At 45.0% G+C, this 27,684-nt stretch overlaps 1 pseudogene; it reads left to right on the forward strand.

Moving 5' to 3' along the window:
• Positions 1-760: 760 nt before the first annotated feature.
• Positions 761-26,778, forward strand: LOC136485386 (disease resistance protein Pik-2-like; annotated as a pseudogene).
• The last annotated feature ends 906 nt before the right edge of the window (positions 26,779-27,684 follow it).

Raw genomic sequence — 27,684 nt, forward strand, 5'->3', positions numbered from 1 at the left:
AAAAGCCAGTGTATTCTGGAGGTTGAAGGAGAAGCTAACGTGTGTGGCCCACATGTTGGCGAGCGGAGAGAGATAATTAAGAAGCAGGGGTGTTTAGTCAATACGGAAGATCCGTACACGTATACGGTCTGACAGTGGGCCTTGGCATTCGGAAGACGTGGAAAATGGCAAGGATCTGGTAGAAGAAGAATTATAATGGCAAGTTTCAGAATTGGTGAATTGTAATGGCAGATCTCCAAAGTTCAAGAATTGTAATGGCAGGATAAAAAAAACCCTAATTTTAATATACAGGGATATCCAATTCAAACAAACCTGATCAAAATGTATTCAAAGCAGAATCCATTTAAACTATGGATTATCGAAATCCAGTGTCGCATCTGGTAGCCTGGAACGTTCTCCACCCCGTTGATTCGTTACCCATGCCGCACGGCACGCCATCTTCATCAAATTCCATTCGTGTACCTCAACTCCAATCCTCCATGGATTCTCTGGGTACTTTACTCACATGAGTACCCTCCTGTTTCACGCAAAGCCAGGCCATCCTCTTCTAATGAATATTTATATTTGTGTGTCCAAACTCCAAAGCTTCTAGCATACGATTATCAGAAAGATAAAGCACTATATTATTAGAAGAAAACGAAATCTAGCTAGCAGCTTAGCATTGCATCCATTTGCTTCCATGGAGCAACCACAAAAGCTTATGAACCTCCAGTAGCTGCATCGACAGCCGAGTACCGAGTAGCTAAGAGCGAGGCAGGCCATGGATCTCGTCGTAGGCACTTCCAACGACGCCGTGAAATCCCTCGTCAGCAAACTTGGGAGCCTCCTAGACCAGGAGTACACCCTGATCGAAGGCGTCAACGACGACATCCAGTACATCAACGACGAGCGTGATGAGCAGCGGCAGGACTGGATGAAGTAGGTCCGGGAGGTGGCCTACGACATCGAGGACTGCGTGGACAAGGTGCGCCACCGCCTGGGCCGCGAGCCCCGCGGGAGCAGCAGACTGGCCTCCATCAAGCAGACGTGGTACCTGCTCACCACGCTGTACGCGCGCCACTGCGTCGCCACCGAGATCGGCAGCCTCAAGGCCCGGGCGCAGCACGTCAGCTAGCGTCGCACCAGGTACGGCGTGGAGAATCCATCAAGACTGGTGGACAGCGGCTCAGACGGAGCTACAGATGCCCCAATTGACCGCCCAGCACCTCCTCCTGGGCTCATCGGCACCGTGGATCCTGTGGGCATCGAGGACGCCAAGGATGAACTCAAAGAATGGTTTATGGAGGCAAACCAGCAGAGCACCAATCAGAATCATCATCAGCCAAGGTTCCTTGCCGTTGTTGGGTTTGGTGGCCTTGGCAAGACTACTCTTGCCATGGCCTTATACCGCACCTTTGGAGACGAGTTTGATTGCAGGGCGTTGGTTTTGGCGTCACAGAAGTTCCATCTCCCGACTGTTCTCAGAAGCCTTATCAAACAATTTCATGACCAGCAGGATGGGGCTTCCAAGAATGACATCAACGGGATTGAGGAATTGAAAGAAGAAGAGCTCAAAAACCTCCTCGCCGAACAGCTAAAAGAGAAGAGGTGCTCTCTCATTTTTCTTTTTTCCAAACACAAGACCTATATTGGTATTTTATTTTTAAGATCTTTATATATATTTGCGGTAGATTTACCAAATATTTTTATCCATATTATAGTTTTAATCCCTTTGGATCGCACATCTGTGTATTTTTGATATGTGGTTAGATGCTAACCTTAGCCGAAGTTATATCAACTTCTTGTTGTAGCTCTTGTGTCATAACGTCGTCAACTTATATTCTGATTTGTTAGACACTACAATTTATCTGTCTATATTTCAAGTGAAACATCTATTCTTTATCATACCATGTACTTAAAAGTCTCCTTTGTATTTTATTTAAAAATGGATTCAACATCCTAGAATGCGCTTTTAGTTTCTAGCTAGAATGCCATACAATTGTTTTGGTGGTCTAGATGTTGAATTTCGTAAATCAAAAAAATATATACTTTGCTCATACATATATGTATAGTTCGTCTACATGGTGGCACACAGCTTGCATATTTACTTAGTTAAATTAAACTTTATATATTTTCACTACTACACAAACTTTACTGGAGGCGGGCGATTTGGATTTCCTGCGGCGGGCAAAGCCGTCCACCGCGGCCTAGAGGCCACGGTAAATCGTGGCTTAACCGCAGCGGGCGGCTTTGCCCGCCGCGGTTAACCTATTTACCGCGGCGGGCGCTGTAACGTGCCCGCTGCGGTAAATATACTTTTACCACGGCGGGCACGTTATACCGCCCGCCGCGGTAAATTATTTTACCACGGCAGACACATTTTGTGGCCCGCCGCGGTTATGTGTAGTAGCCGTGGCGGGCTTTATTATTTGCCCGCCTCGGTAAATTATTTTCTGAATAAAAAAAAATACAGCAGGCATATAAATTCAAATTCAAATCCAAATCACATCCATATTTCACAGATTAAACTTAAAAAGTATGCCAGCATTACACATGAGATAATATACATATATATACATTCATTTCGTCGTTCTTTTCATCGTTAATTCATTACATTTACATATTAAAGTCGTTATACATGCGCTAAGGTGTAATCCTACGGATGCATCATCGTGGGCCATTTCCTCAGCCTCTCGTACTCCGGTAAAATTGCTAGCGGGCTGTTCTCATGGAAGAACGTACCCCCTTCAAGCACGCATTTGTCTAAGACAAACTTACATATGTCCGCCTTTGTCTGCTTGAAGCTATGTTGGATGCTATGCATGTCTCTCGACCAGTTCAATCCATTCTTGAGCACCCTCCAACTGCTGCTATACTGCTTGCACACCCTCAGGAACTCACAGGCGTAGAAGCCACAGGTTTGTGATCCTACCGGTTGTTTGGCACACTGCATGATCGATACGCAAGCATTACAACATAGGCATTAGAACGCATATGAACGGAAAGCACAATTAAACCTTTCAAATACTTACAGGAAAGTTGCGCCTGATTTTGATGCGGTTCTTATGCTTAGCCTTAAATTTCTCTGTTCTTCGATCATAGCATTCAGGATCCTTCACGTACTCCTTATAAGCGCTATATGAAATTTACTAGTATTAGGCAGGGCATTAGAACGCATATGAGAAGACAGTTCAGTTACTTACACTCTGAGGCAATCTTCAAAGGCCTTGTACTCTTTTAAGTTTGGTACTGTCAACGAATCAAATACGTAGGCCCTGCCATCCTGAGGGTAGATGATAAATGCAACCCAGTGACCCTCGAGGCCTTGGCTGCGCCATTGAAACAAAATACAGGTTACGACGAGAAATAATAATACTAGCTAGCTAGCCACTTATATCTACAGGCATGTCTTCGACTTACCCAAAGTGGTAGGCAACTAGGATACACCCATTTCCCCTGATCTTCTTCATTGCTCCTAGTATGTATCTTGAAATGTTCAACTTCTCATTGTCCATCAGTTTCTTTCTATGCGTCTCTCTCTGTCGCTTGGTCAAGTCTTTCATGGTTGGATGATTGTTATCTAGGTGGTAACCAATGATGATTCTTTGAGCAATATGCATTGGAGATAGATAGATAACATCAAGTTTTAGTTCCTTGGATATATAGGCCATCAACCTGCAAGGACAAGCCATCGTGGCATATATAAGTAGTCTTGACCGATTCAAAGGCAGGTGATATGTGAAACTCGCAATTTAGCACTTACATAGAGAACAAGGTGACTTGGGCGATGTCAAGGTCTTGTTCCTGCAGTAGTCTGTACATGTCATGGAAATCCACGGGGAGTTCTACATCGTTGCCGGGAAAGTGGAAGTACTCCGCCACAACCTTGACTAGAAAACCATGCAGGCCAGCTTTTGCCGCTTCCATGTACCAGAGATGAAACCTCCTTGTCTCCCACCTTTCCTCGTCGATGAGTTGGGCCTTGGTTATCATGAACTTCCCATGCTCGTAATTGTCGGGGCAGTCATCTGATTCAGGAAATAGATGGAAAGGTGATCTTTGCCTAGGATAGAAATGTTAGTACCATATTATGGCAAAGAAAAGTTATTAGCAAATTATGCTCGCCGCTACCATACCTTTCGAACTCAAGTGAGTATGTGAGCTTCCCTTGGTCGCCTTTAGTCTTCGCCGGTGGTGGAGGACAGTGGCTTGTGCTCGCAATGGCAGCAGGCGGTGTCTTTGCCCCCGGTTCCTCCGTGCCTCCCGGTCCTTTGCTCGTGCCCTTAGACGGACTGCCGGGAGGTGGAGGTGGACTTGTTGTTGGAGGAGGAGAACGAGGGTGAGGGCTTGTGCCTCCCAGTGCTTTGCTCATGCCCTTAGACGGACTGCCGGGAGGTGGAGGTGGACATGTTGTTGGAGGAGGAGAATGAGGGTGAGGACTTGTGCCTCCAAGTGCTTTGCTCATGCCCTTAGATGGACTGCCGGGAGGTGGAGGTGGACTTGTTGTTGGAGGAGAAGAACGAGGGTGAGGGCTTGTGCCTCGGGGTGAGTTCCTTCCCTTGTCATCCCCGCCATTGCCTTCGTCATCGCCATCGTCGTGATCCGGATCATCGGGGGGACAAGATCCGGCAACGGATGGTTGTGATGCTAGTGTCGCCGTCCGCATAGAAGTCGGCGTCGAGAGAATGATCTCTATGCCGTCCTTGTTCCACAGGACTTCAGAACCCAAGGCAGCTGCAAGGATCGTTACCCCTTCTGCATTTGGATATTCCATTTCAAATTCTTCATATTCGGTCGCATACCATGTAAGTATCACGGCAGCATAGTTGGCAGGGATCTGGTCTTGGTTGAAATCTTTGATATCTTCTTTGGGGTGCATGTAACCCTCACCCATGGTCAACTTTTTCGCCCTGCCGAATGGGATCGTGAGGTGGATGCGCATGGGTTCTCGGATGGCGTCGACGGGGTGCCTTGGGCGATCCTCAATCATCGGCAGTGGCTACCCTTGTGTCTACCCTTGTGGAACTTGAGGCACGGCCACGCCAGCCTGGCGAAGCATCTGTGACCTCATCGACACCATATCTGGGTCATTGCTCGTGAAGGCTTCTTTTATGGACCGGCTGATCATTTCGGCCACGCCTTGATCATAGCCCTTCTGAAATATGCCCTCCTTGTACCTCTGCCTTGATCAGTATGTGGCAACATTGGACTGGCATGACTCCACTGAGTTCCAGCTCATCTTCGACGACATGCCACGGACGCGGCCATGGTGCTCGGGGGTTCCTAGCGCCAGGATCAGCAAGTCCTGGCCCCTGCGAACCTCAAAGCTGTCCTTGGATTTAGCGGCCTTGATGACAGCCCTCTCCACCTCCTCGAACTTGGGCTCATTGAACTTGCTCGCGCCCTCGTTGAGCTTCTTCGGCTTGCGGGCATAGATGAAGTCCTTAGCCCTCAAGTCTACACCGTTGTACGGATCGGGAAGCCCGGCGGTAGCTCTAGCCCTTTCTTCCTCCCTCTACTGGGGCCACTTACCAGCAAACCCAGTCATGCCCAAGTGGTGGGGGTGCAGGTTCTTCTTCGCGAGTGCGCTGAACTTGGCGCTCTTTGCCTTTGCTTCTTCTATGTGTTCTTTGTTTGCAGAACTCTTCCCAATGATGTTCCTTCACCATAGTGTATTTGACGCAGGGTGACTTGCCTATCTTCAGGTAGTACCTGGTCAGCATGGACTTGAAGTTTCTAAAGGCTCTTCCTACCACGTGCATGACCCACTCCCTACACTTGTCAAGATCGGCGTCTTCGGGATAATGGAAGCTCCTCGTCACCTCACCCTAGATATGTGTCTTGTAGTCGACCGGGACATTGTTCCAGTCCTCCCAAGTGATCTCCACCTTGTCCTTGACTATACATGCCACCTGGTTGCTGAACTTGGCAAGGACTGTGGGTGGCGACAACGGGTTTCCCTCTGGTCCCACCTCATGGATGACATGGACTTCGCCATGGATTTCCCTCCAGTGCCTCCTGTGTTCCCCCCTTCTCAGCTTTGTCCTCTGACCCCTAGACTTGCCTGAAGTGGTTGGAGATGGAGCGGGGGGTTCTTTGTCCCTGACTTGTTCCTCCTCGAAATTCAATTCTTGAGGCACCACCGGCATCTGTTCAGGGTTTGGAGACCGTGCACTTTCAACTTTGTCGTCCCTCGGTTGGTAGGTCGGATCATCTTCGTCCTCTATACGACGTTTCTTTGTTGGCCTCAGGGTCACGGACACATGGCTCTCGAGGCTAGTTGATGATGATGCACTAGGGGTAGGGTCGCGCCATTCGCTTATCGGTTCCTCCGCCATTGGAAAGCTACAATGAATACATATTTCAGTTGTATAGACAGTTATAGAGTAGTAAAGTAGAGTAGTACTAGAGTAGTAAAGTAGAGTAGTACTAGAGTAGTAAAGTAGTAGTAGTTGGCTCAGATTTGCCCCATTGTCATCACATCACTTTTAAACCGGTTGCTTGTATCTGGTATACAAGCCATCCTAGTTTAGCGGGGGCACTCGATCATCATCGCCGCTGCCTCAGCATAAAAGGGTTCACATCATTGCATATGCCACTGCCTCAGCTTAGAAGTGTGAAAAGAATCATCATTGCAAATACCAAACAAAAGCCATCAAGATTGTTTCAAAATTCGGCCCCAAAGCGCTAAGTCCTTCGGCCATCAAGATAGAGTCACTGCCTCAAAATCAAATAGTAGAGTGTAGTAGCAGATAGAGTATAGTAGTAGCAGTAGGGTGTAGTAGTAGAGTATAGTAGCAGCTAGTAGTAGCACCCAGCAGTATAGAAAATAGTAGTAGTAGCAGATAGTAGAGTAGTAGAGCCCACAATAAGAGACACCAAACAAAGCATATGTGCCACAAAAAATCAAAATAGGATATGGGAGTACAGCAGCAATAGAGTGTAGTACAGCAGTAGCAGCAGCAAGTATCCTCCTAGATTCAGAGATAACAGTAGTACAAATCATAGGCAGTGGAAAAAGCCAACCCCTTCTCTTCCCTTCCTGCTGTCTGAAACTGAGCACCCACTCAAGAGTAGTACAAATTAAAAGGAGCAGATCCAGCAAAGGACATATAGGCAGTGGCATCATATATATCTAGTGCTCAGTTAACAAGAATTGCATCCTAGGCAGCATTTAGTATTTTTTCTTCCAAATTCATCTCAACATGTGCCATCATAGGTAGTGGCATCAAGTGCTCAATAAACAGAATTGCATCATAGGCAGCAATAGTTGGCATTGCTCAGGAAAACTAAAATCGGAGAAGAACATCCATAGTTGGCAGGCTCAGATTTGCCCCATTGTCATCACATCGCTTTTAAACTGGTTGCTTGTATCTGGTATACAAGCCATCCTAGTTTAGCGGGGGCACTCGATCATCATCGCCGCTGCCTCAGCATAAAAGGGTTCACATCATTGCATATGCCACTGCCTCAGCTTAGAAGTGTGAAAAGAATCATCATTGCAAATACCAAACAAAAGCCATCAAGATTGTTTCAAAATTCGGCCCCAAAGCGCTAAGTCCTTCGGCCATCAAGATAGAGTCACTGCCTTAGCTCTTGTTTTAAAAGTTCATCATTGCATATATATGCCACATAGATGGAGTCAAAATCAAATAGTAGAGTGCAGTAGCAGATAGAGTATAGTAGTAGCAGTAGGGTGTAGTAGTAGAGTATAGTAGCAGCTAGTAGTAGCAGCCAGCAGTATAGAAAATAGTAGTAGTAGCAGATAGTAGAGTAGTAGAGCCCACAATAGGAGACACCAAACAAAGCATATGTGCCACAAAAAATCAAAATAGGACATGGGAGTACAGCAGCAGTAGAGTGTAGTACAGCAGTAGCAGCAACAAGTATCCTCCTAGATTCAGAGATAACAGTAGTACAAAACATAGGCAGTGGAAAAAGCCAACCCCTTCTCTTCCCTTCCTGCTGTCTGAAACTGAGCATCATATATATCTAGTGCTCAGTTAACAAGAATTGCATCCTAGGCAGCATTTAGCATTTTTTCTTCCAAATTCATCTCAACATGTGCCATCATAGGCAGTGGCATCAAGTGCTCAATAAACAGAATTGCATCATAGACAGCAATAGTTGGCATTGCTCAGGAAAACTAAAATCGGAGAAGAACATCCATAGTTGGCATTGCTCCATAGGAGGGATTAGGGGAGCAATTGGCACATTACCGGGCGGTCTCCTTGGGGCCCGACTGCGGAGCTGGCGGTGCTAGGGTTAGGCTACCGTAGAGGATGGCGCGGGGCCACGGATGACTGTGGAGACGGAGAGGTGGACGGAGACGGGGACGGGAGACAAGGCAGGATAGCACACCAGCGCGGGGACGCGGATGGAGGTACACCGGCGCGGGGACGCGGACGGAGACGGGGACGGGAGACGGGGATGGACGGCAGAGGATGGGCCTAGGGTTCCGGCCCGCATTCCCATCGACGTCCAAAGGCACCACGGCGCGGCTGCGTGTGCACGGAAGGAGGACAAGGGCACCACGGTGCGAAGAGCAGGGGCGACGATGGAGGTGCACGGCGTCGGCAATGGCGCGGCGGCGCGGTGGTTTTTGGGCAGCCCTTCGTTGGCAGCGGCGCGGTGGTTTTTGAACTGATGTGGGGGAGGGGGCGGAGTATATATAAGCCATCATTTACCGCGGCGGGCTCCTTATAACGCCCGTCACGGTTAACATTTACCGTGGCGGGCGCTTTAGAACGCCTATCATGGTTAATATTTACCACGGCGGGCTATTTATAACGCCCGTCACGGTTAATATTTACCGCGGCGGGCTCCTTAGAATGCCCGTCACGGTTAATATTTTTAAATCTTATTTTACCCTTGTTCAATTTGGAATCTTATTTTTCCCTTAGTTAGTATGTATAGTAGTAGTAGATAGTAGTATAGTTTGGAGTAGTAGTAGTACAGTAGTACATAGTTGGAGTAGTAGAGTAGTAGTTGGAGGAGTAGAGTGGTAGTTGGAGGATTAGTTAGCTATAGAGGAGTATATATATACAAGCTTGTTTCATTTGTTTGAACATAGATCACATAATATGAAAAAGAAAAAACAACACAACAAAATATATGTTTCTAGGATACATATATCATTTTGGTGCAGGTGCTTTCACCGTCCTCTTCTCACCATCGGGGCAGGCCCATGGCATCATCCTGGACTTGTTGAATCGGTCCTCGACGGCCTTGATATTCTTTGGATGATCGGTAAAAAGCTCAAGCTCTACGTAGTTGTTGTATTGTTCGGGACTCTGCACCCCATCAGCTCCCACAATCTGCTGCTTTTCGGACACAACCACATGCCTTTTTGGGTCCTCTGCATATATATAGTAGGCCACTTGCGCGACATTGGTTGCTAGTACCCACAGGTCATCTTTGTAGCCGATACTTTTGAGGTCCATGGTGGTTAGCCCATAACTGTCCACTGCAACCGCATTCGGTTTGACCCACTGGCAACGGAAGACGGTTATGCGTAGGTTTTGGCCATAGTCAAGTTCCCATATTTCTTTGACTTGCCCATAGTATTGCCTCCTCTGGCCCATGGACTCTTCTTCGCCCTCGTATCGAACACCACAATTCTGTGCCGAGCTCTTCTTGTCCTTGTCTTTCGTGTGGAACCTGTAGCCCTGGACGTCATACCCTTGCCATGTGGTGATTTGGCTGGATGGGCCTAACACAAGTCTCTTAACGGTCTCCGTATCTTCATCAGGGTATCCTTGAAGGGGTATGTGTTGCTCTTTGAGCCACTCTATGAAATTGTTCTTGTGATGGTTTTGGACCCATGCCTCCGTGCGCTGTCCATCATTAGCGGCGTGGATCTCTTCCAGGTGCTTTTCAATGTATTTCTCCATGCTCACTAACTGATGAAGGATGCTGTAATGAGCTTCTTGCACTGTTCGGTTTGCCACATCGGTGCATACTTTTTGGCATGTGCACCCCATCCCTGAGGTTTTGCCTTCGTGGTGATGGACAGGCAGCCTAATCACCCTCCCATCTCTTATGTACCTCATACACCAGTTCACGGCCTCCTCCATTGTGTATGCCTCGATCATAGAGCCCTCCGGGTAAGCGCGGTTATGGACGTATCTGTTGAGGGTGGACATGAACCGCTCGTACGTCCACATCTGGTGTAGATACACGGGGCCCAGTTGATGGATCTGATCGACCATATGCATCATTAGGTGTGGCATAATATCAAAGTAAGATGGTGGAAAGCACATCTCGAGCTAGCAAAGGGTCTCCGCGATGAACTCCTTCAGGGCAGGCAGCTCAGCCTTATCAATGACCTTCTAGGTGATGCGGTTAAAGAAGTATGACATCCGTGTGATGACCATCTTCACGTACTCTGGACAGATAGCCCTAATCGCAATTGGTAGGAACACCGTCAGCATGACGTGGCAGTCATGTGAGTTGTAGCCGGTCATTATGAGGTCTTTCATGGAGACCAGGCTCTTGATGTTGGAAGAGAAACCAGTCGGCACCTTGATACCCCTAAGCAACTTAAGAAAAGCCGTCCTCTCGTCTTGCGTTAGGTTGCAGGCCGCACCTGGGATATCGACTTTACCGTTCTGAGGTGGTCCCGGGTGAAGGTCCGGCCTGATGCCCAGATTGACAAGATCCATCCATGACTTGATACCATCCTTTGTCTTGCCCTTGATGTCCAGCAGGACACCGATCGTGCTTTCGAAGACATTTTTCTCCAGGTGCATGCAGTCGATGGCATGGGGTGTATTCAGTGTTTTCCAATACGACAGGTACTTGAAGAAAATTGACTTCTTCTTGAAAGGAATGGCGGCGGGGACTTCCTCCGTCTGGTCCCGCTTTTGCTTCCTTGTCTGCTTGGGCCCATCTTCAGGCGGCTTCTTCTTCTTTCCAAACTCCACCTGATCCATGTCCTTGACCATCTCATACACCTTTGTCCCCCAACTAGTCTGCGTCGTTTGATCACGCTGTGGCTCGTCCTGATTGTCAAAGTATTTGTTCATAATACTTCTTCTATACCTATGATTTTTGGCGAGGAACCGTCTGTGCCTCGTGTACACCATCTTATTGGATCCCTTAAGGTAAGTGTAGCAGGTCTCGTCGATGCAAATTACGCAGCCGGTCTTCCCTTTGATCTGCCCCGACAGTGAGAAGAGACCGGGGTAATCGGTGATGGTGACAAAGATGATTGCTTTTAGTGTGAACTTCTCCTTGCGGGATGCATCCACCATCTAGACCCCAACATCAAATAGTATCTTCATTTCCTCCATGAACGGCTCCAGGAACACATCTATATCGTTGCCGGGCTGCTTCGGTCCGGAGATAAGCATGGTCAGCATAAGGTACCTACGCTTCTGACATAGATGGGGAGGTAGGTTGTACATGGTGAGCACGATGGGCCAAGTGCTATGCGAGCTACTAAGCTCACCGAACGGGTTCATCCCGTCGGTACTCAGCGCGAACCTAACATGCCTAGGCTCCTTGCCAAACTCCAGGTAGGCCTCGTCGAAATCCTTCCACTGCTTGCCATCGGATGGGTGCCGTAGCTTGCCATCGTCTTTCAGGCGGTCAGCTGATGCATGCCAGGACATGAGCTTGGCATCGTCTGGGTTCCCGAATATTGCACGCAGGCGATCGGTCACGGGCAGGTACCACACCGACAGTGCTGAACTTTTTCTGTGCGTGTAACCCTCTTCTTCATCGTCCTGCTGAGCCGAGATCTATTTGGCCATGCTGCTCTTCTTTGCCCCCTTCTTGTTCTTCTTCCGACCACCCCGCAGGCCTCCCTCGTCTTCTGCATCCACGCGACAACCAGCATTTTTCTTGTACCGACTAAAGCCGCAGTGCGGACAACTCGTCAAATTCTCATACTCATTGCCCCGATACAGGATGCAGTGGTTAGGGCATGCATCAAACTTTGTAAGCTTCATCGCCACTGGCCAGATTAGCTTCTTGGCCCGATAAGTATTGGCGGGCACCTTGTTAGCCGTTGGGTACGTGGTGGCAAGGTAGCTTAACAACTCATTGAAGCTAGTGTCAGACCAACCATGTCGAGCCTTCAACATCAACATATGGAGGTTAAAACGGAGCGCCGTGCACTCCTTCGGACAATCACCACTGTCCTTATAGAGAGGATCAACTGCTGCCTACTTCAACTCTCTGAAATTCTCCAACCACTTTGGGCAACCCAACACAACATCATCTTTATCGAAGTGTTTGACTAGATCTTCAACAAGCTGCACATCCTCGGGTTGGCTCACAGTATCCTGACCATCACCACCGTCACCAGCTTCGTCGGCCATGTCTTGCATTAGATCATCCACTGTGATGTAATCACAACAACTGTTGTCACTGTTGGCTAGCGCAGCTGCTACTAAAGGATCTTTATTCACCGGTGGTGCTGTTGTCGGCGGCGTCGAAGAGCTCACTCCAGAAGCACCGCCACTCGCACCAACTCTTTTGCTGTGAAATGTCCAGACTGTGTAGCCCTCGACGAAACCATACATGATCAAATGAGTTTGCACCTCGCTGTTTCGGTGGGCTTTTAGGTTCTTGCAACGAGAACATGGACATATGATTGTCATTCGCTTCAGTCTCTCACGGTGAGCTTTACCAGCCGCAATAAACTTCCTTAATTCAAAGAGGTACCGCGGATCATTCACTCTATCAATCCGGTACATCCATTCCGATCTATCCATCATATCTACGAACATTATCCATCACAATCAACATTAAATAAAGAAGAATTAGGAGAAATTGATGATTTTTACGTCCAAAATCATGAAAAAGAGAGGAAATGACGATGTGAAAGATGAAGCATGCATCTATGATGAATCTAAAGTTAAAGAAATACATGACATCATTTTTTCCATTAAAAATTGATCTAGATCTAGATCTAGAGAGAACTCTAGGTGATGGGAATAGAGAGAGAGAGAGGATGGAAGGAGAGAGGGAGAGCCTTTATGAACCTCTTATGATGTCCTCCTCCCTCAAATCCAAGCCCTTCAACTCAAATCAAAAGTTTCCTCAAATTTTAGGGTAAAGCCTCCCCCCATGAGTTTTGAGAGAGGAAGACCCGTGGAGAAGATGAGGGGTTTGTGCCGTGTATTTGTACAGGCTTTACCGCGGCGGGCAAGATAAAGCGCCCGCCTCGGTAAATTAACTCTTTACCACGGCGGGCAGTTTAAAGAGCCCGCCATGGTAAATCGTATTTACCGCGACGGGCAGTTTAAATAGCCCGCCGCGGTAAATAAATATTTCCTGCGGCGGGCAGGTAAGGTGGCCCGCCGCGGTAAACCAATTTCCCGCAGCGGGCGCCTCGGTGGCCGGCCTCGGTGGCCACCGGTTAACCGTGGCAGGCAAAAGAGGTGCCCGCCACGGAGCGCATTTTGGCCACGCTGCGTAAATTGATTCCTGTAGTAGTGTTTTTTAAAAGAAATTGTGGAGCGCAATAGCACCCCAGCATGGCAAATATATCAAAAAACTAGACCACCAAAATTTATATATTAATTTATAGTGCTATTAGTATTCAGTAATATTTATGGTTATTCAATATTTTGTAGTAATATGTTGGTATTTAGAAGAATCTTTTAGTTTATTTTTAATAATGAAGGGAATGAGCTGAGTGATTTATTAGATGCAAACTTGAGTTATAATAGTAGAAGTGGGTAGTTTAGATGTAAATATAAAATAATGCTATCTTGCATAGTGATTTAAGTGGCTCATTTATATGCAAATTTAGGGTTACCCTAGATTATTATCTTTTGTAGTAATATCTTAGGTAGGTAATTTAAATTCTTTCATGTGGACAGCCACCGTATGGTCCAAACTGTTGTATATATGAGTTAAATCATCTACATATTATTACATCTATTTTATCAAAATTAGTTGCATTAAGAGGTTGGAAGTTAGTTAGATGACATGACTATTACGTGCTGCTTGGTAGAAGCGTTGGTAGCAAATCTAATGGACTTAAAGCTACAGATGTTACCACAAGCCATTCTATTTGAACTAATATTATTTCTGTTTTGTGTTACCATAGTGCAAACCAAACACTGCTTTAGTGGGAGATGATGTGGATAGTTAGTGGAAAATGATGTGGATGATTTGCATGTTAAGATAGAACTTATAGTGGGGATTAGTTTTATAAAAGATATAAATATAAATATAGATTCTATGACTAATTTTCACCCAGCTTAGAATGAATTGCACTTTAAGAGTTCTATGAGTAATTGCAATTTGCTCACACGGAGAAGCAATAGAAAGTCATGGAGAAATTGGGGCCCATAACTAATAAAATTGCTCACCTTTGTGTGCATTCTCCCTCTTACATATTATTTTATTTTTCTATAACTCAGTCCACATAAGGATACTCTGTTTTTTATTTGGTTGTGAATAACTTTGGTAATTTTTTTTAGACTATTAACTTTGGTTAGCTGTTACACCCTCCAGTTAAAAATCGGTGAAGTTTTGGATACATTGACACTATCAAGTGTCTATCTAATACAATTTTAACTACTATAATTTGCTACAAAATCATTATAAAATCTTGCAGATGTAAACTTTTATGAAACCAATTTTGTGACAGCTGGAATCATATTATTTTAAAATTTTGAAACTCAATACATAGAAGTAATACAACCGAAGTACATAACTGTTGTCTTAACAATCTAAAAATGTCTCTTATTTATCAGTACAGAGAATACTACTTTATGTGTTTTCTATCACATTGATAATTTCCCTCTTTGCATCGTGTCTTTGTGTGTGTGTTTGATATATGTTTATTTAAAACCTTAGCTGGGGCCATGTTAATTCTTGCTGCTCTCCATGTGTTAGGGCTTTAGAATTCAGATTTTGATTTAATGTTTTGATCTTACCTGCTGCAATTTGTAAAAAGTTGAAACCCTAATGCTTGATGAACCATTTATTATTGATCCTATCTTTTGATTTATTAAAGAATCTAGTTTCAACATAATAGGTTTCATTCTTAGTTAGCACAATATCATACTTTAGCCATTACCTACTAAGTCGATTTTCCTTTGTAATGTAGCTATGAGTGGTCATGTATTTTCTTAAAAATAATTAGAATGCTTAGAATTAAATTATTAATGCTTATATATTAATAATCAACTACAAAATTCTTATCATCCGAAGGGACCATGACGACTAAGAAGGGGTTTGAATTAAGAAACTTAAAATGTATTTCTAAAACTATGGTCTCTAATTTTCACCTAGTCAAAACCTATGCATTAAAACAAACTATCTAGATGTGCAACTAAGGTTTTACTAGGTGTGTTCCTATCACTACAGCAAAAGAGTTATGCAACCGAGATTATAATCCTATCACTAGCCTATCAAACTAAGCTAGGAATACAAAGCACACAACCTAAGTACATAATATAAATGCGGAGGCTAAAGAGTGGTGGAGATACCAACTCCCGTCGTTGACTCTAGTATTTTTACCGAGATATTGAGAAGCTCCTTGCTTTCTCCTAGTCATTGATAGAGCCCCTTGCAAGGAAGCCCTCGCAAGGGCTAAGCTCTAGGTCGGATAACTTCGTGGATGGCCCCCGAGCCTTCCCCACGCTCAAGTGGTCTTCGAGATGGCCTCTCCTGGACCACTCCCCGCCGTTCTCACAATTGAGCTTCTGGCCAACAAACCGTGGCCTCGTTTCCTTCGGTACATGGTGGCGGCCACAACACAAACATGGTAGGTGTGGTCTCGCAAGACTACAAGCCCCTTCGAGTAAAATAATGGTGCATGCAAGCACCGAGTGAGCAAGAGGTATTCAAACCTCATTAAATATTAGACCCAAACCCAGAGCCAACACTGATGTGGCATCTAACTAGCCTAAGCACTTCGCAAAGCACCCATACTAATCATTAATCTTCTATTAAGCACGTGTGGTGGCTAGAGCACTTGCGAGAGTGATCAACACTCCAATATCTTTAGCGCACTCCAAAGGGCCGTACATGGGGGTACAAATAGGCCCCTAAAGAAACTAGCCATTGGAGCTGGGCAGCAGCTTGCTGCATATATGTAGTCACTGAATTCCTTTGGTGCTACCACTAGACTAATCCGGTGCGTGTCTAGAAACTAGCCGTTGCTGACTATTGGGCACATGACTGGCGTATAGTATGGGGTCCATCACCATATCAATCGGTTCCCTATTTTCCTCTCTGGAATACTGGTGATCACCGGTTTCATCTGGTGCTTCACATTCAGCACTCACCGGATTAAATCGGTGCCAAACCCTAGTATGGAACAGTGCTGGAGCTTGATTTGGTGCTCCTATAGTCACAGCCACCAAACTAATCCGGTGGGTCTTCAAGACCACGTGCAGACAGCCTCTGGCGCTGCTTTATCCGATGCCCTGCTTGGTGTCACACAAGACCACTGGACTCCGTTTCTTCGTGTCTATGCATCCAGCTTGATTCCATCTTGTATCTTGGACTTTTAGTATGTCTTGTACGTCTTCAACAAGTCTTCTAATGTCTTGTTTGAGGTGTTGGTCATCCGGATCAGCACTTTGTCGAAGTCTAAATCCACCTTGCATCCATTTGAATTATACCTTGTATACTAACAAACATTGTTAGTCCAAATGATCATGTTACTTATCAAACACCAAAATCAAACTTAATGGCCCAAAGGGTCCATTTTCCTTACATCATGGGGTATTAATATTATTTAGCATGGGTCATTTGTGTCATTGTTATGTGATCCATTAAGGGAACTACTTTATATGGTGGCTAACTCATGGAAATCAATATGCTTATAACTCCCAGCTTGCCTAATGCATGGTCTACATAGTGCTGGCACACATAATTCATGTATATTTGATCTCGTTTTCATTTAATAGTCAATAAGATCCTATTGCGATTATGTCAATAATGATTGTGACTACAAAATGGATGATTGGATGTCATATAGTGAGAATTTGCACGATTTTTCCTTTTCTTGCACACCTTATGATGATCTCCAATTATGTAACAAGTCATATATAACTAGTTTAAACATCCATTTCAATACCCAATGTTATTTCCTAGCACTAAATGAATTTAAATGAAAAAGTAGTCAACTATAATGTTGCAGCTCAGTTATTAGAATACTGCAATTTTGGTTTAGATAGTTTCTCTATCTAGGGTCATTTGAATTTTTCTTAAAAAAGTTGAATTTCGAATTATGAAAACTTAAACATAATTTTTAGGCCATAGATGTCAGACGAAAAAGTTGTCAACTACAAAGTTGTAGATCTAGTTGATACTTAATTTTGATATAAAGTTTGTCTATATCCAATTTGATTTGAAAAAGTTATAATTTTATTCAGCTAGACCTATTTGTAGAGGCGGGCCAAATTGTCAAACTGCCTCTAAAAATCAATTTCTAACCATCTCTAGGAATACATCTATTTCTAGAGGTTGTTGACAAGCCAAACTGCCTTTAAAAATAACATTATTAGACACAGTTTGGTTTGCCAGCCACCTCTAAAAACAATGGGTATTTCTAGAGGCAGCTAGAAAACCTAGCTGCCTCTAAAAAAATCAATTTTTAGAGACGGGTCACTCAGAAACCAGTTTTAGAGGCAGATTATGATAGAGCCGCCTCTACCTAAAAATAGACAAGTTGCTGAAAACTGTTTGTGTAACAGTGAACTAAGCTTGTTAATCTTTCAGAGTACTTATTACTTTGTTCTAGATAAGCATATTTTGTAAAGTATACTTATGCCATATTAATCACTTGGAATACTAATTGACTTCTACATAATGCTTGTAACAGGTATCATATATTGGTTGATGACATATGGTCCGTATCAGCATGGGAAAGCATTAGGGATACTTTACCAAAAAGCAAGAAGGGCAACAGCATAGTGGTGACAACTAGGTTCAAATCTGTAGCTGAAGCGTGCCGCCGTCATCAAGGCCTTGTGTATGAGCTCAAGCCTCTTAGTGACAAAAACTCCTACAAACTGTTCCGTCAGATCATCTCGAGTGCTCCTAAAGTTCCCACTGAAGATGCAAGAGCTCTTCTGAAGAAATGTGGAGGTTTGCCTTTGGCCATAATTTTAGTAGCTGGGCTCGTGGCTAGTAAATTGAGGTCAGGGTTAGACACCACCCGAATAGAAGACCACAATTGGGCTCACGTGGACAAGGATGAAGGTGAAGAGTTGGAGAAGCATAAGGCCCAAGTGGGCAATGATATGAGTAAACGGTTGGAGAAAATTCTGGAACAAGTGGGAAAGGATTTAGGCGAAGACTTGGAAAAAAATCTCTCCACAGAAGGAGTGACACACATAGTGAACCACTGCTATAACCAATTGCCTGCTGACCTTAAGACTTGCCTATTGTACCTAAGCATGTTTCCCAAGGGTTGTTTGATCAGTAGAAAAAGTCTAATCAGAAGGTGGATTGCTGAAGGCTTCATCGCTGAAAAGCATGGGAAGACAGCTGAGGAAGTTGCTGAGGACTGCTTTAATGAACTCATCAGCAGGAACCTAATCCGAGCGGTCAACAGCAGCAATAATGGCAAGGTGAAGAGCTGCCAAGTTCATGATATGGTTCTTGAGTATATGGTGGTCAAGTCAAGTGTGTTATACTTCTGTGGATCGACTAGGGTAGATCTAGACGGTTTGCTGTTGAACATGATGAACTAGAACAAGCAGAGAGTGGGAGATAGGGTAGAGGTGCTGGTGTTGAACCTGAGCCTTCGGATGAAGTCGCAGTTGAGCTGGCCATCGCTGGTTCGTTGATGGAGGCAGCACACGGGCAGCGATGGGTGGAGTAGAGGTTGCACGGACGTAGATGCAGTGCAGACGGACGGCGTAGCAGTGACGACGGCGAGAGTCAGCGGAGCTTCCCGTCGCTGGCTGCGCGCCCTCTTAGATCGGCCTAGGGTTTGTCGGTGAGGTTTGCGGCTCACGGCGAACCTCGTGCTTTGAGCCGTCGGCCCCACCTCTATATATAGCGCAGTGCGACGGGGGCCCACCAACCATGTAGGGTTGGGCGCCCCCGATCAGGGCGTGTGACCAAGGCCCAATAGGCCGTTGGGCTTATTGGCCGGGAGATCAATCTAACATTCTCCCCCTTGATCTCACTATTACTTTTATCCTTAAACTTTAAACTTCAATCCTTTATCCTTACTCATTTCTTCACAGATGATGCATAGAGCATGTTTCATCGTCACGGTCAATCGCCGATAGATTTAACAGCTACAATGCACGTCTCTGATCTGAAATAGTTACTTTAACTTTTGGGCCCTTTATAGTCCAGGAATCATAGGCTTTCCCTTAAACCCATGCCGGCTACATGTTCTCTGAACACGTTGGGTGGTAAGCCTTTTGTAAGTGGATCCGCGAGTATCTTTTCGGTATTTATATGCTCAAGACTTATCATTTGATCCTGGACTTTATCCTTCACAACATAATACTTTATGTCAATGTGTTTGGCAGCACCACTTGACCTATTGTTGTGAGCATACTGTACTGCTGGATTATTATCGCAGTATAACTTCAGTGGTCTATTGATGTCGTCAACCACCTTCAAACCGGGTATGAACTTCTTTAGCTAGTTCACCTGCCCCGTTGCCTCATAACACGCTACAAACTCGGCATACATTGTGGACGATGTAGTGACGGTTTGCTTTGAGCTTTTCCATGAAATAGCTCCCCCTGCGAGAGTGAACACATATCCAGACGTGGATTTTCTATTATCTCCCGCATAATCAGAATCTGAATATCCCACTATATGGAGTGAATCAGATCTTCTATACGTCATCATGAGGCCTTTCGTTCCTTGCAAATAACGCAAGACTTTCTTTACCAATTTCCAGTGTTCTATTCCAGGATTGCTCTGGAATCTGCCAAGTAACCCGGTAACAAATGCCAAGTCTGGGCGCGTACACACTTGAGCATATTGCAAGCTTCCGACAGCTGAAGCATATGGAACCACTTTCATTTGATCGATCTCATATTGGTTCCTGGGGCATTGAAAATCCCCATATCTCTCGCCCTTGACTATAGGAGCAGGTGAGGGACTACATTTGTGCATACTGAATTTCTTTAAGACTTTTTCTATGTATGCCTTTTGTGACAGTCCTAATACTCCTTTACTTCTATCTCGGTGAATCTCGATCCCTAGAACGAACGAAGCTTCACCAAGATCTTTCATATCAAACTTTGAGGACAAAAACTTCTTTGTTTCCAGTAATAGACTGACATCACTACTAGCAAGTAAGATATCATCCACATACAGGACAAGGAAGATAAACTTCCCATTCTTAAACTTTGTGTAGACACAATTCTCCTCAACATTATCTTTAAACCCAAAATTCTTTATTGTCTGATCAAACTTCAAGTACCACTGTCTTGAAGCTTGTTTTAATCCATAAATGGATTTCTTTAGGCAGCATCCCAAACGTTCTTTTCCTTCCATGACAAAACCTTTCGGTTGTGCCATGTAAACATTTTCCTCTAAATCTCCATTGAGAAATGCCGTCTTTACATCCATCTAATGTAATTCCAAATCGTAATGTGCCACTAATGCCATTATGATTCTGAAGGAATCCTTACACGAGACTGGAGAAAAGGTCTCATTGTAATCAATCCCTTCTCTTTGTGTAAAGCCTTTTGCCACAAGTCGGGCTTTATATCTCTCTATATTCCCTTGAGAGTCAAGTTTTGTTTTGTAGACCCATTTACAGCCTACTATTTTGGCTCCTTTAGGAATTATCTCCAAATCCCAAACTTTATTTGCATTCATTGATCTAATCTCATCTTCCATGGCTTCAAGCCACTTTGATGAATGATCACTTTTCATAGCTTCTTCAAATGAGGTGGGATCATCCTCCATTTGAAATTCTTTAGTGTTATACACTTCATAATCAGCAGGAATAGCTGATTTTCTAACTCTTTGAGACCTTCTGGGGGCCTCCTCATTTTGCACATTTTCTGTTTGAGGCTGTTGTTGCTCCCCCTCATGTGTGGCAATAGATTCTATAGGATCCTGAGGAACAGGTTCCTCATCATCATTCATTGTTGCCACAGGTGGGATAACAACAGGTGCTGGCACCATAGTGTCTTGTACTGTCGGTGCAGCCACAGCAGGTAGTGAGAAAAATGGCTCATGAATTATTGGAGTGGGTGCATACACCCACTTCTCTTCAAGGTTAATTTCTCGAGCTACCATGCTCCCCCTAATTATTTCATCCTCTAGGAAGACAGCGTGTCTCGTTTCCACAAACTTTGTATGTCTGTCAGGATAGTAGAAACGAAAACCTTTTGACTTTTCTAGGTAGCCAATGAAATGGCAACTCACTGTTTTGGGATCTAGTTTCCCAATGTTTGGGTTAAAAACTTTAGCCTCAGCAGGGCTCCCCCACACACGCAAGTGGTTAAGTGAGGGTACTCTTCCTATCCACAACTCATACGGTGTTTTGGGCACCGACTTACTTGGTATTCTATTGAGAATATGAATGGCGGTTTTTAACGCCTCCATCCACAGACTCATCGGTAAAGTAGAGTAACTTATCATACTACACACCATATCCATCAGGGTACAGTTACGCCTTTCAGCTACTCCATTCTGCTGAGGTTCACCCGGTGTTGAATACTGGGCGACTATACCATTCTCCTGTAAGAACCTTGCAAAAGGTCCAGGAACTTGTCCATATGGGGTATGCCGACCGTAGTACTCTCCCCCACGGTCAGACCTGACTATCTTAATCTTTAAATCATGTTGATTTTCAACTTCTGCTTTAAATATTTTGAATTTATCCAACGCTTCTATTCTTTCTTTAATTGGATAAATGTAGCCAAACCGAGAGTAATCGTCTGTGAATGTTATGAATGAATCATAACCATCCACACTTTTCACAGGAAAAGGACCACATATGTCTGTGTGAATAATCTATAGAATTCATGTGCTTTGTTTGGCATCTTTCTTAATTTTCTTTACATACTTTCCTTTTATGCAATCTCTACATTGTTCTAAATCTGAGAGCTCTAATGGAGGAAGAATATCATTCTTAACTAGTCTTTCTATTCTCCCCCTCGAAATATGGCCTAAACGACAGTGCCATAATTTCGACAACGCATCGTGAGCTCTCTTTCGTTTTCTGTTTGCATTATTCGATGAGGATACATTCTCATTCACATCACATACGGAATTCACATTTTCACAAAGTGATAACAAATAAAGCTCGTCTTGTCGAAAGGCAAGACCAACACATTTATTATTAAACAATATCTGACATTTGTCATTTCCAAAATGGCAATCATAACCATCATGGTCCAACTTTGATACACTAATCAAGTTTCTTTGCAAACAAGGTACATAAAGAACATCTCTAAGAAAAAGTATGAAGCCATCTGGAAGCTCTAGAGGAAGATCTCCAACGGCCTCAACATCTGCTTATACTCCATTTGCGACTTTAATGAAACTTTCGCTTCTTTGCAAAGTTCTCATCGAACGGAATCCCTGTAATGAATTAGCAACATGAATAGTTGCACCTGAATCAATCCACCAAGTAGATTTTGAAAACTTTACATACAAGGATTCATTTATAAACGTAATAATGTTCTCACCTTTATTCTTCATTATCATCTTTAGGAAATCGGGATAATTCTTCTTATAATGTCCCGTCTTTCTACAATGGAGACACTGGTCTTTTTCCACTGGGAACTGCTTGTTCTGAGACTGTTGCATGGGACCCTTTCCAGATGACTTGGAGGAAGAGCTGTTATTATAGTTCTTTTTCTTATCTTTTAGGTAGTTGACAGTACCACCTTGTGAAACTTTTATTCTTTCCTCCTCCTGCACACACATGGCTATGAGCTTTTCTAAATCCCATTTTTCAAGCTGTATGTTGTAATTAACAACAAAGGTGTCAAATTCTTTGGGCAAAGAAGCAAAAATCAAATGAATAAGAAACTCATCCTTGAGTGCCAAATCCATTGGTTTGAGCTTAGATGCCAGATTGCTCATTCTCAGTATGTGCTCTCTAATGCCACTGCCGCCACCAGAGTACCTTTCTGTAACCAGCTGCTTGATCAGCTGGGTTGCATATGTCTTTGAAGAGCCAGTGAACTGACTCTTTATTCTATCTAGGTACTCTGTGACCGTGTCACAGTCTGGAATTGAGCCCACAATAGCAGGCTCAATCACGTTCTTTATCACTGCCAAACACTTCTTGTTGGCAGTGACCCATTTCCTATGCTCAAGGTCATAGGACATCTTTACAGGAGCAAAATCCCGCTCTCTGTTCTGCCATGCAGCATCAGTCTCATCTGTCTCCCTCACCGGTCCCACAGGTTCTCTGGGGCAAGGTGTGGTGACAACCCAGTCCACCTCAGCAAGGATAAAAGTCAGGTCTATCTTTTTCTTCCACTCAATATAGTTATCACCTTTTAGAGTGGGGATCTCTTTGATACAACTCATCAAGTTGTATCCTCCTGAAAACACAATTCAAATAGTGTGAGAACAGAAAAAACAACAATAATTGCATGCCTTAGTTTAACGTTGGTCAAAATTAAAACATACAATTATTTTATACATTAAATCTACATCACCGTTGGGCAGAAATAGAAATAATGTATAATCATTAAAATTATAATATTGCTATTAACAACGTTGGTCAGAAAATAACAATATCATAATAAAATCAACTCATATTTATCTCTTGGCTCTTAAAATCAAATTCTTCCGTTGGTTCGAATTTAATTAAAAGTCCATAATTACTTTAAATACGCAGCGGAAACATTAACATTCAATAATTATTTTCCTATTTTCCAGAAGCAACTTTACTATTTACTGAACAAAAAATATCGTTGGATAAATTTTGTACAGAAAATTATCATAAAAATTCAATTCAAATTGATCAAATTGTTTTCTAGAAAATAAGAAAATCAAAAACTGTGACTTTACTATTTTATTTGGCCATTTCGGCCCGATCCAGCAACAACCCATGGCCTGTTCACGCGCGCGCGCCGGTGCACCCGGCCCAGATACCCGCGGCCCAGCCGCGCGCGCCAGCGCTCCCCTGCGCCCAGGCCGCAACCTGGGCCTAGGCCGGGATTTCGGCCGAGCAGCATCGCCCGCCTGGGCCAAAAGAGGCCCGAGCCCTCCTGGCCGTTGATCTCAGATCGACGGTTCTCCTCGCTTTTTGGCCGGATAAAAACGCCCCGGCCGCACCCCTCCAGAAACCCTACATTCATTTCACGCGCACACTCTCTCTCTTCGCCTCACTGCTCTCCCCTTCTCTTCTCAGTGAATCACCGAGCGAACAACCATGGCGAAGCAGCGAGGTCCCGGCGCCGTCGCCGGCCCCCTCGCTGGCGTGCGCGCTCCCCAGCGGGTGAGCGTGCCGCCGTCGAGCGGCCTGGCCGCGGCGCCCCTGTGGCCGGATCCTGGCGAGTCGTGCCCCTGGCCGGCCTATCTTTTCCCCTTCCTTTTCCCCCGCGCGCCGGCGTGCTCGACGGCGAGGTGAGCCGAGCCACCCTCTTCCCCTTCTTTCCCCTTTCGGTTTCTTTGATTCGGATTTTGCACGATTTCCCGATTAGGGTTAGGGTTAGGGTTGGGGACGACACTGTTTTTCTTTTTCCCCCAATCGCCTTCGGGTTTTAGGGTTCGATCTTTGCATGAAAACCGAGTCCTTCTTCTTCTTTAACCTCATTAGGGTTAGGGTTCATCCGAACCATATCTTTTCTCAGATCCGACGGATCGAGTTTAGGGTTCAACCGAACGTCGGCCGACCCTTTTCTGCTTAGATCTGCACTGGATCTAATCAACTTTTCCTTTTCTAATCGGTACCCGTTCTAGATCAAACCCTATAATCCAAGATCTATACTTAAACCTTGGCTCTGGTACCATTGTTATACTTCTGTGGATCGACTAGGGTAGATCTAGACGGTTTGCTGTTGAACATGATGAACTAGAATAAGCAGAGAGTGGAAGATAGGGTAGAGGTGCTGGTGTTGAACCTGAGCCTTCGGATGAAGTCGCAGTTGAGCTGGCCATCGCTGGTTCGTTGATGGAGACAGCACACGGGCAGCGACGGGTGGAGTAGAGGTTGCACGGATGTCGATGCAGTGCAGACGGACGGCGTAGCAGTGACGACGGCGAGAGTCAGTGGAGCTTCCTGTCGCTGGCTGCGCGCCCTCTTAGATCGGTCTAGGGTTTGTCAGTGGGGTTTGCGGCTCACGGCGAACCTCGTGCTTTGAGCCATCGGCCCCCACCTCTATATATAGCGCAGTGCGACGGGGGCCCACCAACCATGTAGGGTTGGGCGCCCCCGATCAGGGCGCGTGACCAAGGCCCAATAGGCCGTTGGGCTTATTGGCCGGGAGATCAATCTAACAAAGTGATGAGAATTTCATCACCGTGGTTGGTGGCCACTGGCATACACCATTGCCATCGTGTAAGGTGCGTCGACTGTCTGTCCAAAAGAGTGATCGGCAAGAGAAAGAAACAGTGGAGAGGATGAAGCTATCTCATGTCCGATCTCTGACAGCAGTGGGGAGTTTTAGAACTCTTCATTCAACTCTGTCCAAGTTTCAGATATTGCAGGTGCTGGATCTTGAAAGTGGCAAGGATTTATCCTCGACGAATCAGCTTGAGAAAATATGTGATATGCACCAGCTGAAGTACCTAAGCCTGCTAAGGACAGACATCAGCAAGATCCCAAAGGAGATAGGTAGTCTGGAATATCTTCAGGTACTTGACATAAGGGATACAAATATCTTGCAGTTGCCTCCATCAGTTGGGAAGCTACAAAATATGACACATCTACTTGCTGGCAGCAAGAGCAAGCGGGTTGGGTTAACATTCACTGAAGAGATCACTAAGATGATGGCTCTACAGACACTATCTGGGGTTGAAATCTGTGGAAGCTCTCCTAATGCTGCCAGGAGAGGATCTACTAATGGAGAAGAAGAAAAACTGGACGCACCGACTATGAGTGTCAGCACCAAGCATGCAGATGGTTATTGTGGCCACTGGAAAGGCAAGAAAAGTTTCAGATGCAAGGCTGCTAGTACAGGCTTAGCCAAGGGATTGCGTGCCTTGGAGAACTTCACGAACCTGAAGAAGCTCACTGTTTACAAACTTCGTGCCTTCACTGACGAGGATAACATTCTACTTTTGTCAGCCATTGAGCACCTTAGTAGCTGCTCCCTCAAGTTTCTGGCTATTGACGATTATTTCACGGGCTTCCTCGACAGCTCGCTCAATGCTTCACATGCCCCTCCGGAGCACCTGCACAGCCTTGGGCTCTCTGGCAAGTTGTCCCAACTGCCTGGCTGGATCGGCCGTCTGCACAACCTTGAGAAGCTAACGCTGTCCTTAACTTCACTCACGGCAAGTGCCTTGCTGGTTCTCAGTGAGCTGCCTGAGCTGTTCTCTCTCATTTTTTCCCTGAACTCTACAAAGAAGAAAACAAGTGCTCTCCAGATTATGCGTCAGAATGCAGTGGAGTCTGGAGGAGAAATATTTGTGCTAGCAGGAGGATTTCAAAAGCTTAAGCTGCTGTGCTTCGTGACACCAGTGCTGCCGCCTCTGAGCTTTCTGGAAGGAGCAATGCCAAAGCTAGAGAGTCTTGAGCTGAAGTTTATAATGGCGGAAGCCATGTACGGCATGGAAAACCTTGTGAGTCTCCGACAGGTGCTCCTGACAGTCAGCAGTCAGGCGCCAGAAGTTGCCAAGGTGAAGGTTTCTCAAATCAAGACATTGGCAAGCAAGCATCCAAAGCATCCCAGCGTGGTCGTTGACGAGTACAAGGAGCTATAAGAGAAAGAGACACATTTCGGAGTCAAGTTAGCACGTCACGATTTGCTTAGATATATACAGTCTACTTTGGTGCATATCCACAAGTTAATCGTCCTCCTATGTCCGTGTTGTTATTTCCTTAAATATGCAATATGATGTTTTCATTGTAACTTGCTCATTCTTTATCATTCCCTGGCATGCATGTGTGGTCGTGTAAGTGCTCTACTTAGTTTATTCCCTTGTTTCAATACAAGAAATGTGCACTTCATGTTCATAAAAGGAGTAATGTTGTCAAGTTCGTAAGTTACTCAACTATTAGTGATTTTTACTTGTTTTATAAGCATGACTACACTTACAGGCCGACTTCTGATACTTAGAGTACAGTGCTGGCAAGTGTCGATTGACATCCTGTATGCCCTTTGATTTTCTAATCCTGCCTCCACTACTAAAAAGTAATTTTAGGAGACAACCCTTTTGATTTATAGAGGCGGACACAAAATGTCCATATCTCCAAAAATGCACAGCGATTTTCAGAGTCAGACGTCCTATTTATGGGGGCACACATAAAAGTATGGTCTCTTCAAATATATTAACAAAGGCGGCCCACTAAACACGTCTGTCTCTAAAAATATGAGCCATTTTCAGAGCAGGCATGTTAGCCCATTCTTGTTAATTGAGGCCAACCCGACACCATACATCCCGCCCAGCTCATCCCGCTACAGGCTGACTCGTCTCCTTGCCTCACCCTCTATCTCACTACCCCAAATCAGGACAATATTGCCGGTTCAAAACACTCCATCACTGTCGGATTTTCAACCGACACAACCATACCAGCAGTGATGAGGGTTAGCTATCACTGTTGATTCCTACAAACCGGCAGTGTTCTTCAACTTCACTATCGGTCCTTTACACAACCCGGCAGAGTTC

The sequence above is a fragment of the Miscanthus floridulus genome, chromosome 10 (genome assembly GCF_019320115.1).
Source record: "Miscanthus floridulus cultivar M001 chromosome 10, ASM1932011v1, whole genome shotgun sequence".
NCBI lineage: Eukaryota > Viridiplantae > Streptophyta > Magnoliopsida > Poales > Poaceae > Miscanthus > Miscanthus floridulus.